The sequence below is a fragment of the Myodes glareolus genome, chromosome X (assembly GCF_982192425.1).
Source record: "Myodes glareolus chromosome X, mMyoGla1.1, whole genome shotgun sequence".
Lineage (NCBI taxonomy): Eukaryota > Metazoa > Chordata > Mammalia > Rodentia > Cricetidae > Myodes > Myodes glareolus.
In genome coordinates, this window is record NC_142053.1 from 46,189,923 (window position 1) to 46,204,229 (window position 14,307).

Below are 14,307 nucleotides of genomic sequence, written 5' to 3' on the forward strand. Positions count from 1 at the left end.
AAAAGGTTTGGGCCTTTACTTATCCCTGATTTTGGATTATATAGACCAAACAAGCCAAAAAGAGCTGTATTGACAATCATGAGAAGTGACAAATAGAAACAAACCTCGGCTTTGAAAATCTGGAGTACCAAAGTCATTTCAACTTCACATTGGGATTTTGCTGTCTACTTTGCACAGCTCACCAGTTAGAAGTTATAAGGCCTTCTAATTCAACTGCAATTAATCACTTGCAGCTGCTATTAAATCTTTGCAATCCACAGATTTAATGCAATGCCCAGCAAAATTTTAGCAAAATTCTTCATAGACCTCTAAAGAACAATACTCAACTTCATGTGGAAAAGCAAAAAAAAAAAAAACAAAAAACAAAAAACAGGTAGCCAAAACAATCCTGGAAAATAAAAGAACTTCTAGAGGCATCACAATCCCTGCCATCAAACTCTACTACAGAGCTACAGTACTGAAAACAATCTTGTATTGGCATAAGAACAGACAGGAGGACCAATGGAACAGAATAGAAGACCCAGATATCAATCCACACATCTTCAAACACCTGATCTTTCATAAACAAGTAAAAAATATCAAATGGAAAAAAGAAAGCATATTTAACAAGTGGTGTTGGCATAACAGGATTTCAACATGTAGAAAAATGAAAATAGACCTATATCTATCACCATGCACAAAGCTCAAGTCCAAATGGTTCAATGACATCAACATAAAGCCAGCCACAATGAACCTTAGAGAAAAAAAAGTGAGAAGTACACTTGAATGCATTGCCACAGGAGACCACTTCCTAAATATAACCCCTGAAGCACAGACACTGAGAGAAACAATTAATAAATGGGACCTCCTGAAACTGAAAAGCTTTTGTAAAGCAAAAGACATGATCAACAAGACACAACGACAGCCTACAGAGTGTGAGAAGATCTTCACCAACCCCACATCAGACAGAGGCCTGATCTCCAAAATATACAAAAATCTCAAGAAATTCGACACCAAAAAAACCACATAATCCAATAAAAAAAAATGGAAAATAGACTTAAACAGAGAACTCTCAGCAGAGGAATCTATAATGGCTGAAAGAAACTTAAGGAAATGTTCAACATCCTTTGTCATCAGAGAAATGCAAATCAAAACAACTCTGAGATTCCATCCTACACCTGTAAGAATGGTCAAGATCAAAAACACCGGTGACAGCTTATGCTGAAGAAGTTGTGAGGAAAAGGGAATACTTACTTCTGCATTGTTGGTGGGAATGCAAGCTGGTACAACCCCTCTGGATGTCAGTGTGGCAATTTGTCAGAAAATTAGGAAACAACCTTCGTCAAGACCCACTAATACCTCTTTTGGGTATATATCCAAAGGATGCTCAATCGTGTCACAGGGACATGTGCTCAACTATGTTCATAGCAGCTTTGTTTGTCATAGCCAGAACCTGGAAACAACCTAAATGCTCCTCGATTGAAGAACGGATAAGAAAAATATGGTACATTTACACACTGAAGTACTACACAGCAGAAAATAATGACAGCTTGAATATTGCAGGAAAATGAATGGTGCTAGAAAACATTATTTTGAGTCAGGTAACACAGACACAGAAAGACAATTATCTCATGTACTCACTTACAGGCGGTTTTTAAACGTAAATCAAAGCCAGCCTACAAAACCACAATCCCAGAGAACTTAGACAAAAATGCAGTTGCTAAGAGAGACTTACATAGATCTAATCTACATGGGAAATAGAAAGTAAAAAAGACAAGATCTCCTGAGTAAATTGGAAGCTTGGGGAACTTGGGGGAGGATTGAAAGGGGGAAGGGAGAAACATGAAGGGGGAGGCGAGAAAAATGTAAAGCTCAATAAATATCAATATAAAAAGGAAAAAAAACAAAAAATCAAACAAAAAATATAAGTTCTCCTGAGTAAATTGGGAGCATGGGGACATAGTGGGAGGGTTGAAGTGGGGAGGGGAGAGGCAGGGAAAGGAGGAGAGAAAACTGCATAGCTCATTAAAAATCAATAATAATAAAAAACTATGTGATCCAAGCTGGGCATAGAGGCACAGGTCTGTATAGTCCTTGTGCATGAGAGACAGAGGCAGGTGGAATGTTGAAAGCTTGAGGTCAACCTGCTGTACAGACCATCAAGATCCAGTAGTGAGAACCTGCCACAAAAGAATAGCATAGAATTCCGAGGACCAGAGTTGTGGCTGCATCTCAGAGAGGGAGTGTTCGATTAGTACGTGCAAGGCCCTGGGTTTGATCTCCAACACCACAGAGATGATCAAAGAACTAAGGCATTTTCCAGATCTTGCCTAGTGTTGTCCTAGACTGTCTAGAGCCTAGGCCACAGCTTGCCTCAAAGGTTGTCCTCATGATGAAAAGAAAGATGAGCTTTCTTTTGTTCTTGGCCCAGTATGCTTCCAGGCCAATATAGAAGCCACATTTTTTTAAAAAAGTGTCACATAACAATTAGGCAAAAAGCTGAAATCTTGCCATGGTTTCATAGAAATGCTCAGCTGAAGAAAAGATACAGAAACGAGAAATTCAATAGGACTTTTGTTTACAGGCCTGTCTGGTCACGGGTTGGCTGAGTGATTTGTTGATTTGCTTGCCTGTTTATTTGGAGTCAGTATTCAAATCCACCTGGCATGCCACAATCTGCCCATTCATATTGTCACAGATTTCTAATGGAAAATCCGATCTCTAGCTAGGTTGACATTTACCCAGGGTTTAATCCCTCCATGTTCCATGCAAGCACTGACTCTCCTTGACTATTCATTCCCCTAACCCTTTTGTCCACCTGCCCACTGATCACCCAACCCTGGAAGGCTGCTGCTACTGAGAGCTTCAGCTACTAATCCTTGCTGCCCTTCTTTCATGCCTTTGGCCTGCTTCTGACAATGTTCTTCTTGCTTGAGCTAGGGTGTGCCACTGATTCCAGAAGTGCTAAAGTCCTGGGCATGTATTTGCAAAGTCCCCAAATATCCAAATGATGAAGCCATGAGCCCAGAAGAGCAAAACCTGTACCGACAGAGATCTGGGATGCCACTGGCTTTAATATCCAAACAAGAGCTTGGAACAAGTCCTCTGAGCCAGTTAGCAATCAGGCCTGGTGTTCAACTTCTGCAGACTTCTTCACAGAGAACACATAGGGCACCTTTAATCCATACCAATCACACCATTTCTCATGATGTGTTCACCCAGAAACGGGAGTCTGCAACTGTTTTGACAGAGAAAAGAAGAAAGCTAGGAAAGCCGATTTGAGGCTACAGGAGGAAGATATGAAGCAAAACAAACAAAACATTGAAAAGGTTCAAAAGAACAATGTCAAGAGACTACAGGTTTCACAGCTCTTTGGTTACTCAGTATTGTGACTCTGAGCAAGCTATGCTACTTCTCAGAGCCCCCACATTCTCATTTAAATGTTTCTTCAGGAACAGAACTCATGAATCAGGGAAAATTAAAACTGAACTAAATACTAATCACCTTAGAATGCTACTGGTGATTTTATTGGCAATAAAAATCATGATTTTTATCTTTAAAGCAATATGAGAATGATATATTCTAATTTATTTCATAAGTGAAGTGACATAATGTCTGAAAATTTGTCTTAAAATAGCACTCCATTTTTTTAAATTAGGGAGAGGATTGGATAGCTCATACAAGAATGGTAAAATAGTGATGTGGCAATTTCCTACTGGAAATGCTGCATATTTGAATGATGAACCATTTCAAGGTAAAAACACAGACTTAACTGTGAACAATATGCTTCCTTCTTCTGAAGGACTACCTGAACTCACTGTGGCTAAAGGTAGTTCTTACTACCTGCTGCCTGAATAGATAGACACATGTCTTCACCAAAGTCAGAGTTTGGGGGCCTCAGGGAATAGGAAGCTCAGGAAGTCAGGTCAACATACTGAATTGTAGCTGTTCTTCGAAAATTTATTTAAAATATAATTGACAGAATACAGACAATTCTCCCACACCAGAACAAACAAACAAAAAGCTCACTGTCTTAAGATGGATGTACATATGTGTATTTAGTAAAATCCTCATCAGAATATAAGGAGGTATGGAGTGTTTTAATGCCACATCACAGAAGAAGAGAAAAACAAGGGTTTCTGGTAAAGTACTTGCCCCCAAAAGATCTATGCCAAGGAGATGCAGAGCCAGAATTTGAGTCTAGGGATTTGACACTGTGGTTCATGCTCCTAAACACTATATTCCCCCTCACCAAATGTATTGCTTTTTAAAAGATGTGTGACCATTTTGGCATTCAATTGGAGAAAGTCTTTTGAGGAGCAAACATTCTAACACAAGACAGGGAAAACGAGGCAGGAATGTATGAGATGTTGTGCATTGTCCTTACCTCTTAAATTTAAATGTAGGCATGTGCCAAGTCTCAGCTAGAATTGGCATAATCTGTTCTCCAATAATCTTACCAGCCTCCATGTTTCTTTGTGTCTGTGGCTTAGACATATCACTTCCGCCATTCTCTCTCATGTAACAAGGTTTATGGGGCCATTTACATTCCTGGAAGAAAGTATACAAACTGGGAGATTAGGAATGAGGTGGCCTTTGGGGGAAGTGACAGCAAAGGTGAAAGAGACACACAAATGAAAAGTGTAAGTGGTCAGAGCTTTCTGTCTGTGCCATTTGACCCCTGACAGAGTAAGGAAGGGAGAGTCTGTTGTTGAGTTCATCTTCATGAACAAAAGGTGTCTAAGGTAGCTAGTCGGCCCTCCCCTGAAATGAGGCTTCCCATTAGACATCCTCCGAAATTGATTCCTGGATAAAAGGACATGTGTACTCAGAATCACAGTGTAGATGCAGGATATAATGAATCACATGGACATTGCTAGACCAGTCCAGGAAGTGTATTATGAACTATCAAAGGGTGGATTTGTTCCCAGAACATAGCCGCTCTACTTGCAAAGAAATAATACTCATTGAAACAATGCCCCCACCAGGATGGGAAATAAACTGCCCAAGACTCATATGCTGCAATGGGGAAGAGAAAATTGGGACCTCCATAAGCCGGGTGAACAGAAAAAAAGTGTTATCAGTGAATCATAACTTTACAGCATAGATTACAATTTCTGGGAGGAAACTGCAACAAATAAAACATGAGGAGTGACACAATTAGCACTATGGTCATTCACTCTACAAAAGAGTCTCGAGAGGACCAATGTACACAGAGTGTCAAGCTGAAGCTACAGGTCAAAGGACAATCTACATATGGAAGGTAAATTATTTTAACCGTAATAGGCATAGATCCACATATGTAATTCTGTACAGGCAGACATGTCAACTTGAGAACATTCCATCCTACCAATTTGAGACCACTTACATTACCATAAAGAACATTAACAGTTGTCGGGCATGATAGCACACACCTTTAATCCCAGCTGTCAGAGGCAGGAGGATGTCTCTGAGTTTGAGGCGAGCCTGTTCTACAAGAGCTAGTTCCAGGACAGGCTCCAAAGCTCCAGAAAAACCCTGTGTTGAAAAACCAAAAGAAATATACATATATTAGCATTTAGCATGTGGAAGAAGAAATTCAAAATGCTTCCTGACCACCCAGTGTAGGGTCTTCTAACTGCACAAAGTTATGTTGGTCTAGCTTTGATGTTCATTAAAAAAAAAGATTTGTGACCATCTTAGCATCTTCAAAGTGAAGAGATTTCAAAAGACAGGAACTGAGAATATGGGAAGAAAGCAATTTTTAAGATGAAGGTAGGGAACGTTGATGCTATTATTTACTCTGCCCTGTTTTTGACCAAAAAAAACCCAAGTTTTGACAAAATCAATTATACAGAGTAATTAAATTAACTGCCTGTTCCATTGTTCTCTGTCTTCTGGCTTGTGTGTTAGTGGTTAGATGTCTGTAGTTTTAGATAGAGATTCTCTAAAACAGCATTCTTCATGTGTTACAGATGTGTACAGTGTTTCTTTCCCCTAATGGGAATGACACTTCTTTTTATATCATTTAGGTAATCATAACAGTAGTTTGTGTTTTTATTTTTTTTCAATTATTTATTTATCTTGATTTTTTTTATCCATTGCTGTTTTAACTGTCTGTGTGAGAGTGTCAAATCCCCTAGAGCTGGAGTTACATGAGGTCCTTCTGTATTTGTGTTGCTTTCATTGGTTGAATATAGAAACTGCTTCTGCCTTTTGATAGGCAGCCCTTAGGTGGGAAGAGTAGACAGAACAGAATTCTGGGAAGAAATACAGAGTGGCAGAGACCATGATTCTCCTGCCTGAGACAGATGCTGGTTAGAATCTTTCCTGGTTAGCCACGAACTCATGATGATATACAGATTATTAGAAATGGGTTAAACTAATATCTGAGAGTTAGCCAATGAGAGGTTAGAAATAATGGTCCAGGCAGTAATTTAATTAATGCATTTTTGTATGGTTATTTTCGGTGTAAACTAGCCAGGCGGGATGGAGCAAGGGACCTCGCTCCCTCCATACTACAGATTGGTGCTCTGACATGATGGACTAAATCTACTTAAAAACCTGAGAGGGCTTAAGAAGGAGAGAGAGATAGAGAGAGAGAGAGAGAGAGAGAGAGAGAGAGAGAGAGAGAGATTAATACAGATTGTGCTGTTTGTTGGGGCATGCTGTGGAGGGATTTCCTGAATCAGAAATAGCAGCAGAGAAAAGCCATGCCATTTTAAAACAATGCTTCTTGGTCCTGCCGCTGGTGCAAACTCTAGCTATGTATCATTTGTGGGCCTGGATGTTTGTGTGCCCACTCAGGTTCAGGAGTAAAATATTTGAGATCATGCCCGTGTCTCAGCTCTTCCTGCTTGGGTAGGTAGCGGGAGCAGGTCTACTAGAAAGTGGCAGTTTTGAAATACCAGTTTCTGGGCTGTGCCACCATGGTGATCTCTGTCTGGCTCCTGCAGGAGACAGAGCTTTTAAATGGGGTTTTGTGAGTAAAGTGCTATGGCTTCCTTGATGGCAACGTGGACTGCTGTGTGCCTGGAACTGTGCATGGCTCAGGGTCAACAAATGTCTCTGAGGAAGAAGGGGCTCAGCTCTGCCATGCTGAACTGTGCTTATCTCAGGCAGGAACTATCATAATTATCATAATAATAGCACAGTTAAGGTTTAAACTGGGCAGGAAACAGGCAGTACCTTATAACCCCTACATGAAGCAACTTAAGTTTTTAAGAAATGCTCAGCATTTTAAGTAGTGCTCCTGGATAGTAAAGAATTACAGATTCACAATAGGACAGATTCAGACATAAAAGACCTCTAAATGGGGCACAGTGTTAGATAAATGTACATAGGCTTGAGAGAGAAAAGAAATAAGGAGTATAGAAAGTCTTAAAATAAAGTTAGTGCTTTAAAAAAGGGTAAAGTCTTTAAAGAGATAAAGTAAGATAGTCATACATTTAAAAAATAACCAGGCCACGTAAAAATGGAAAATTTACAAAGAGTCTGGATTCTCTGTGTTGTTGTGCTTTCTTTGAATTTTTTGACTACAAAGGAGTTAAGTACAGAGTGACATTTTGTTGTATGGGCTAAGCTAAACCAGCATGTATATTATGAAGGTATCTTGACTTCAGAATTTGGGTCTAAGGATATGAAACTTTGGAAAAGAGGTTCTTCTTTTGTTTTCACAGAAGATGAGAACCTGTGGATTGCTTCTAGGACAATATGATATGATAGACCACGCCCTCCGAAAAGGTTGCTGTGAACACCCTCAGAAAATTACTTTGCTCAACTGGTGACTGAGATGAACCTAACACAAAGGATACACCATGAGAGACCTGATTAACAGCACCCCTACACAGCACAAAGTAGTTTGGACAGAAATAACTGTGCCCATATTCCCAAATCATTTAAAGGAGGAGATTATATAGATATGGATAATTTGCATTGGTATGCATTTTGCTTTAGTGATATAAATTTAAGGTAAATTTTGTTATATGTATATGTATTTCTGATCTTGATTAAGGTATTGTGATTGTGTAGTTCTTTAAAATATGTAATGTATAATTAGGAAATATAGGTTGTTAATAGGTAATCTTCAAAAATAGTCAAGCTTGTAGTCATGTTAGATTTTCTAGATATATAGAGATATATTACAATTAGATAGGCATTCTTCAATATCTTTCAAAGACTACAGAATATGACATTTAATAATTTAGGACTTTTCATGTCAATGAGGCACGTTTGCTCCTGGCAGCACCAATGTACTTCAAGAGGAAGATGGGCATTGAAGAGGCTTGTTATGGAGTTGGTTAGACATTTGGGAAGGAAACTGCTCTTGCCTGGACTGTTGCATAAACTGGACATGAAGAACTCCAGAGAGAGGACTGATGAACTTGCCTAATGGTAAGATGATCCTTCAGGGTTCCTGATTCATGAAAGAGTCTGTGAGACATTCTGCAGGATACAAAAGAAAGTGACTGAACTGTCTTTGAAATTTTCTGCTTCATGGAAAAATCTGCTGGATACTATGGGCCTGAAGGCCAAAGATGGATGCCCCAATGATACAGAAGAACTTTGGGTGACAGTCCAGGCAGCAAGATGTCTCTGTCATTTCTAGAGTTTTGAAAGTTGCTTACTTCTTATTTACTTAGGTAATATTATATCCTTCTGGAGCCTTTGATGGAGTTGAAGTATATATAGTTTTCCTTAGTTATGATGAAAGATGAAATAGATATAAATATTGTAACTGTAATTCTTGCTTGGTACCTGTTTTGTGTAATTGCACTACATTAAAGTCTTTCTTTTTGTTTAAACAGAAAAGCAGAAATGGCGTAAGAGGCCCTTCTGTATATCTGTTGCTTTCATTGGTTGAATAAAGAAACTGTCTTGGCATTTTGCTAGGGCAGCCCTTAGGTGGGAATAGTAGACAGAACAGAATTCTGAGAAAAAAGGCAGAGTGACAGATGCCATGATTCTCCTGCCTGAGACAGATCTCGTTAGAATCTTTTCCAGTAAGCCATGACCTCGTGGTGATATACAGATTATTAGAAATGGGTTAGACTAATATCTGAGAGTTAGCAAATAAGAGGCTGGAAATAATGGTTCAGGCAGTAATTTAACTAATACAATTTCTGTGTATTTATTTTGAGTGTAAGCTAGCAAGGTGGGATGGAACAAGGGGCACTGCTCCCTCCACACTACAGTTGTGAACTGCCATGAAGGTGCTGGGAATTGAACTTGGATCATCTAGAAGAGAGACAGTACTCTTAACAGATGAATCAACTCTCAAGTCCTGGTATTTTTACTTCCAACCATTACATATTTTCCACAGTGTGTCAAGATACATATTTCAGCTGGTCAGTGATGCCATGCACCTTTAATTCCAGCACTCGGGAAGCATAGGAAGGCAGATCTCTGTGAGTTCGAGGTCAGTCTGGTCTATAAGAGCTAGTTTCAGGACAGGCTCCAAAATTATGGAATTCCTGTCTCAAAAAAAAACAAATAAATAAAAAAACAAACAAGCAAAAACAAATTTTAAAAAGGTACATATTTCTGTTCAGAATAGCTTTCATGGGGTAAAGCACAAAAGTTGCAGAATTAATGCTAACTAGTACAGTCCACTGATGTTTGGATTTGGCAGTCCAGAAAGAATCGTTTTTATTTACACTTATTGATTTAGTGTATAAATGTGTGTGCATACTCATCACATGGTGAGTAGAGGCCAGAGGACAAGTTATGGAAGCCAGTTCTCTCCATCCACCATGTGGGCCAAGTAATGGAACCCGGATCATCAGGCTTGGAGGCAAGAGCCTTTTACTTGCTGAGCTATGTAGCTGGCCTAGATAGAATAATTTGTCTTGTTAAGTGGCTTCATATAACATCTTATTGGGAAAGAAAGAAACATAATATACCCTTCAAAATCACCCCAGAGTGACAAGTCATATTATTTATTAATTGATTGGGAAGTTCTTATTGTCAAATAAGTTCATATGTAGCATGAGTATACATTATATTATTCCATAAGATCCACATATCAAAAAGCGGTAATGGCACACAACTTTAATCCCAGAACTCGGGAGGCAGAGGCAGGCAGATAGATTACGAGGCCAGTCTGGTCTACAAGATCTAGTTCCAGAACAGCTAGGACTGAAACACAAAGAAACCCTGTCTGTCCCGCGCTACCGTCTCGCCCGCAAGAATGACGCGGGACACTTAGGATCCTTCTGCAGAAAAGCTTTAATGTGTCTTGAGAGAGAGAGCATAAGCTTACATTGCAGAGACCTAGAACGAGGGTACCCAGCCCTTATAAAGGAAATAGTCCTCACTTTGGACGTGTCACTCTTGGATTGGTCTGCTGCCCATTATCCCAGATGATGCCTCGGAAGTAGGCAGGGACAGTAGTGGAAAATTACCGAGCACATGTGCGTTACCTTGTTCACCTAGTGGTGAAACCGGGTACTAGTGCCATCTTGTGGTAGAGAATGTGGTTGCGGTCCTCCACATCTCCCCCTTTTTTACTTCTTTGCAGAAAGGCAACTCCCTCAGAAGGCAAAGATAGAAGTCGCACTTCCCCAAGTTGAAACATTATAATGGGCTTGCACAGAATCTGCCCCTAGGTTCATGACACCTGGAACTTATCTGGCCTGCCCTCTGCCATTTTTCTGGGAAAGGGAATATGCGGCAGGAAACCCTTATACAGGGTGACATATCTCTCAGAGAGGGCCATTCTCTGTGCGATGCTCTTCAGCTCGACAACCTTCAGGGCTAACTAAGCAAAGCACTCCACCCTGTGCAATGGACCACTGCCCTAGGGGTGCAGGAGCTGGTTGGCATAAACCTTACTGCTTCAACATAGATAACCACATATCAGTAGAGGCTCCCTGTTCCAGGGCAGCCAGCGCTTGTGCAATAACTACATTGTCCCTACGACTTTGGGATTTGAGTCAGCAGACCATCCAGAGGAGAAACACTCTTCCACAGCATAGGGATGCTCCAAACATTCTCACCCCCACCCATTCTTTGAAGTAGAAGATGAAGGACACAACCCAGGACTGGAATCCTTCGGCTAAGCTTATAAATCATCTCTAGGAAGGTAGGGGAGCCCCAGAGTCTTATTGGTTGTAAAAAACCAAGGAAACGCCGCCAATCTATGGCTGACTGGTGTCGGCTTCGGGAGGACTGAGAGTATCCCCCATCGCTGCTCCATCATAACCGTTGTCATCCATCCGCAAAATGGCAGGAGGAACAGAAGCCAAATCCTCAGGCGAGTCCGCATGTTGTGGATCACTTTTCACCGTTCGGGTCAGTCTCTCTGGCACCCAGAATGGGTTCTCCTGATCCTGTGGGAACACACAAACAGTTCCCCTGGATCTCAATACAATGGAATCCGGGCCTCTCCATTCATTAGAAAACACATCTTTCCATTTAACCAAATCCTTGGGCCGCTGCAGATCTGAACAATGTCGTGTTGTCGCATTTTGGCCATTATCATCCAAATTTTAAAAATTTATAGTGAACAGAGCCATGGCAATGGCCACTCTTGGCGTTGGGGGCAACTCCTTCATTATTCCCACTTTTTTCTGTTTTTAATAAGAACTGGTATCGGTATAGGCCATGCCCTTGTCATTGTTTAGAGGGTCATCCTTGTTATTTCTCATCAAGTTCTCCAGTCCAATTACCTAGAAGATAACTAGACAATTGTTTAATAATCAGTCATTGTATCTGGGATCGCAGGGGCGCAATTCTCCAGCTGTATCAAGAAGTCTACCAGAGGCATGTTGGAAATTATGGGCTTTTTTCCCCTAGGCCGCATTCGGCAGGCGTAAACCCCGTTAATTGTTTTGCCAGTTTTCAGCTTGTATTGTTATGGAGCCCGTTTCCATAGTGGTGGCCCCATCCTGGGTTTTATTGCTTTCCCAGAGGGGCTGGCCTTGCTCTCTGCGGCTGTGTTGGTGGGCAGTGTGGCGGGAGCCGACACCCGGACCGGTAACCGAGGCGGCATAGGCCGCCAACATCTCATGGTCCGTGCCGGAGCCGCTACAGCTCACGGGGCAGATGGGAAAGGCGCCATAGTCACAGATTTAGCCAATGACCCTATCACCTTAAAAATCCAAGAGCTTTTCTCATGTACTTCCCTGCGGATCCTGAAACATTAGATAAACCACGTGTATATACAGCAATCTTTCAGGAGGACATAAGTTCTTAAAATGCTAAGCAGTTCTTAAAATCTTAAGTATTGCCTGTTTACTGCAGCTAAACCTTGATTGCGCTTTTATTATGATAATTACGAGCAGTCCTGCCTGAAGTCAGCACAGTTCAGCTTAGCCAAGTGGAACCAGAGCCACTCCAGCCTCAGAGCCCCTCACAGTTTCAGGCACACTGCATTGTTGTGGCATCCGCCAGGCTAGGCACCGACTGGGCTGGTGCAATGTGCCTTTTACCACAGCCACTTAGCAAAGCTCTGCTCCAGCTGCTTTCTAGCCCCAGCTGCATTCGTTTTAGGTCCACACTGGTGCACGGAGTGGAGCGGAACTCAGGGAAGCAGGCTTGCTGCTCTGCAACCACTGAAAAGATCCCACTTAAACAATCTTTTTAGGGAATTTGGGCGTTGATAGTCTCTCTGGCTACTTCCTGCTGAATGGGGATGCTGCATTCTTAGGGGTATTTTCTGCAACATTTCGGGAGGTCTCGGTGATTTAAACCACATAAATCTCAAGTAAATCCTTAGGCTCTCATTTTCTGTGGAGACGAAAACAGAACCTCTTTTCCAAAACATCATATCCTTAGGCCCATATTTTCCTTTTTTCTTATTGTTGGTATCAGAAAGCATTTGACCTTGTAGGTCAGTCTTCTCCCCCATTCTTATTTTCTTAGAACCGCCGGGGAGTGCTTTTTCCTTATCTGGGACTGTCCTTTTCTTGCGTGCGCCTAACCTCTCACTGCACTCAGTTTCTGATATGCTATCCTGGGCTTCCTCCGCTTTTGCAACAACCGCCTGGCAGGATTCATCTTTTAAGCAATTTCTGGCGAAAAATAAGAGAACTGCTAGAAGAAGTACCAAGGCTTCTTAGAAACCTTCACAATGCGGAAACAAATCAAGCCCAAAACTGAAAAATCCAGGAATAGTCATACCTCTCTGAGCATGCAGACCTGCAGTTCTGAATCCTCCTTGTGTCCAAGGGATCTCCAGCGGTGCGAGCAGTGGTCAGAGTTTCCCGGCATCCCGGGCTTTACAGCACAAGATGTCCCGCGCTACCGTCTCGCCCGCAAGAATGACGCGGGACACTTAGGATCCTTCTGCAGAAAAGCTTTAATGCGTCTTGAGAGAGAGAGAGCATAAGCTTACATTGTGGAGACCTAGAACGAGGGGAATCCAGCCCTTATAAAGGAAACAGTTCTCACTTCGGACGTGTCACTCTTGGATTGGTCCACTGCCCATTATCCCAGATGATGCCTCGGAAGTAGTCAGGGACAGTAGTGGAAAATTACCGAGCACATGTGCATTACCTTGTTCACCTAGTGGTGAAACCGGGTGCTAGTGCCATCTTGTGGTGGAGAATGTGGTTGCGGTCCTCCATACCTGTCTCAAAAAACAAAACCAAAACAAAACCAAAAAAGATACACATAGCAATATTTCCTACTTTTTGTGGATGGGATGGGGAAGCAATAGCATTCAAATCTATGTATAGTGGCTAGTCATCCAAAATCAAAAGAGCATGCTAATAAAGTTTTGAATCCTCACCATATGTAATTCAAAATTACAACTGAAAAGCCTAGGGAGGCACAATGATTGACTTAATGTCACAAGAAACAAGGTGCTGAGAAGTACCCAGGGCTTCTATTATCTGCACAAGTCTTTCCGGGGAGCTAGAACCCACAGCTTACATCTGGACCTCTTCTAAGCAACCTGGCCCTGCTCAGTTTCCTTCTCCAGACAAGCCATGCCCCTATGATCTTATTAAGAGCAGCAAAGAGACTATCAGATTACAGGATTCCTGGGTGAAGGAACAAAAGACTCTGCCAACATGCTAGTTACTTTACTGAATCCAGCAAGACAGAGTTTCCTAGCAGAGCACATGCAGAAAAAGGTCAGCTACTTGTCCATGATTGTTTGCCTCCCCGTGTTAGCCTACCACTAGGCAGCTATTGAGAAGCCTGGCTTTTGGGGGCCATTCCTAGACTATAATATGTCTTTCTCCCCTTTAGCCATCCTGTGAAAACCATAGGGAACACTTGACCCTGGTTTGTCTATTTTTGCCACTGTTATTTTGGTGGGTTTTCATTTTCTGTTGTTTTAGTTTGGTTTGAATTTTGAGACAGGTTCTCACTGTTCGGGCTTGTGTGAAGCTCACTCTGTTC

General features: G+C 41.6%; 1 long non-coding RNA gene across 1 annotated transcript; it reads right to left on the bottom strand.

The window, feature by feature from the left end:
• Nucleotides 1-10,019: 10,019 nt before the first annotated feature.
• LOC148117285 (uncharacterized) lies at nt 10,020-13,521 on the bottom strand. The gene is made up of 2 exons (XR_015736966.1): nt 13,081-13,521; nt 10,020-11,288 (listed from the first exon to the last, which is right to left on the bottom strand). It is a non-coding gene; the product is annotated as an uncharacterized LOC148117285 (long non-coding RNA).
• Nucleotides 13,522-14,307: the final 786 nt, after the last annotated feature.